This window comes from Austrofundulus limnaeus, unplaced genomic scaffold (assembly GCF_001266775.1).
Source record: "Austrofundulus limnaeus strain Quisiro unplaced genomic scaffold, Austrofundulus_limnaeus-1.0 Scaffold1756, whole genome shotgun sequence".
Lineage (NCBI taxonomy): Eukaryota > Metazoa > Chordata > Actinopteri > Cyprinodontiformes > Rivulidae > Austrofundulus > Austrofundulus limnaeus.
Window position 1 is genome coordinate 34,759 of NW_013954158.1, and position 2,257 is coordinate 37,015.

Below are 2,257 nucleotides of genomic sequence, written 5' to 3' on the forward strand. Positions count from 1 at the left end.
TAGAAAGAGTGCAACATAATTTACATGTAACGTTATGACAAAAGGAGCACTTGTGTAGATAAAGTATGGGCAAGACATGATAGTTGAAAATATATAGTTGTTTTGTTCTTACCCGTGACGGCAGCTTAGCTCTGAGCTCTGTGTTACGGTGAGATCACCTCTTGTTTTCAAGCGTGCGCCCCCGACTGTGCCGTGCTGTGGGGGAGGAGCCTAGGAAGGGGAGCTGAGAGCAGGGGGAGGGACTACAAGGTTGTTTCTGTTCAAAATTTTTCTAAGTTTTTGGGTACTCAAGAAACTACATACAGCAGCTTTAAGTTGGACATTTGAACTTCTCCCTTTGCAAAGTGACTTTAAACTGTTATTGGTCTCTGATGTCTTTGTTTAATGTCTGGTGGGTTGTTGTGTTTTAAAAGTCTCAGTTTCAGGTAAAATACCGGACAATGTAATGTATAAATTTTCCCACTGTGCGATCAATAAAGTTTTATCTTATCTTAAATCTCATGAACTTTTATTCACAATCAGAACTTCAGATTTGGATCCTCTTTTTCTCGGTCCGTTTTAAACCAGCTTTGGTCCAAAGAAGACAGCAGAGGTTCTGGATGCTGACCTGTGGAAGTGGTCCTGAGTCCATGCACTGAGGTCCAGAACCAGAACCCGAGGGCCTGAAGACCACCACCATACATTATGGACTTTCAGGCAGATTATAATCTGAGAATGAGATTATGGACTGGAGAAGTTTAGGACCTTTATTTTGGAAGTTTCACTATTTTAGAGTTTTCCTCAGACTGCTGACCCTCTGGCCATTTTTACTTCTAAAACTCTTTTTATACCTCTGACTGATCTGGTGAGAGCTAATTTCTTTAGTTTTGTTAACGCTGCTGTTTTTATCTGAACTCACTTTGTTTTGTTGCTGCCAATTAATTTAAAATTAATTTCAAAATTTTCAGAAATAATTTTACAATTTATTATTTTAATCATTTGATGTTTAGTGTGTTCCACTGTGGGGGAAAAACTTTTTAAAAATTTGCAAGTCATGTGATTCAGTTTTTATTTACATTTTACACTAAGTCCCAACTTTCCCAGAACCAAGGTTGTTTTTGTCTTCTGCATCACCAAACATCAACAACAACAACATTAACACAAACCCAAACAGGACTCCAGCTGATTAACTCTATGTTAGATCTAGTTTTGTACTTTATATTTTCTGATCATTGCAGATATACAATTTAAACAGAGATGGAGAGTCAGTGTGTCATATATCAATACTTTGTTCAGACTCACCAGTTTCTTCCAGTGGTGTGAATTTGTTTTGAATAAAGACTGCTCTGTCTTCATTTCTCTGGCTGTTATCAGTTGTTTTGATTCCAGCCTGTTGCTGCTTTCTTCTTGCTGGTGGAGAAAAAGCATTTCTCTGTAACTCTGGCCATTCGTTGTCATCTAAGAACTGAATCCTTCCCTCCTGAGAGATTTTTTGGTCTGGCACCAAGAGAGTTCCATACGGCTTCACCCTCAGAAGCAGCTCCCATCTCCTCGTCCTGTGGATCTGTCATCTCAGCCTTCTCACCCATTTGAACACGTTGAGTCCTCCAAAGCATTCATCTCTTCCAGATGATGAATCTTGAGCTCCAACACCGTCACCTTTTGGAGAAGCTGACAGAAATCCTCTTTGGAAAAGAAAGGAGGCGTCTTGAAGCTTGTCTGTACTCACTCTCAGCAGTTGATGTTTCAAAAAATCTCAGATTCTTCAACAGCAAATATAAAAAAATCCAATGTTCTCTGCTTATTCAAGATCATCCATCATGGTTAGTCACCAGCGTATCTCTGTTGTTAAAAAGGTTCTTTAGATACAGCTGGAGTCATGGTCCTGAGCAGTCCTTGCTCACTCATATCAGTCCACCTGCGATGTTGCCTTGGTTCGTCTATCTCCTAGTGGATCCTGCCGACAACGCCAACTGTTATGGAAATATTTATTTAAAAAAGACAGAAATATGTGGTCCAGACAGGAGCACAGAGAACAACATAAAGCCATCTGTACCCCTGTTCTCTGCTCCTGTCTCTCTGCTACTGACGCAGATGAGGCCTCATATATACTGTTTAACAAACACTATTATGTCATCTTAATAAAGCAATATTTCATCCTAAGGAAATGCTGGGTCAAGGGAAAACACAAAGATAAACACAAGTGATACAGTGGGTAAAATAAGTATTGAACACGTCACCATTTTTCTCAGTAAATATATCACTAGAGGTGCTAATG

General features: G+C 39.5%; 1 long non-coding RNA gene across 1 annotated transcript in view; it reads right to left on the minus strand.

The window, feature by feature from the left end:
• Window positions 1–355: 355 nt before the first annotated feature.
• The window catches only part of LOC106536293 (uncharacterized), a 5,626-nt gene continuing 3,724 nt past the window's right edge, over window positions 356–2,257 (minus strand). Inside the window, exon 2 of the long non-coding RNA XR_001312542.1 lies at window positions 356–744. This is a non-coding gene — a long non-coding RNA (uncharacterized LOC106536293). The remainder of the gene's footprint in view (window positions 745–2,257) is intronic.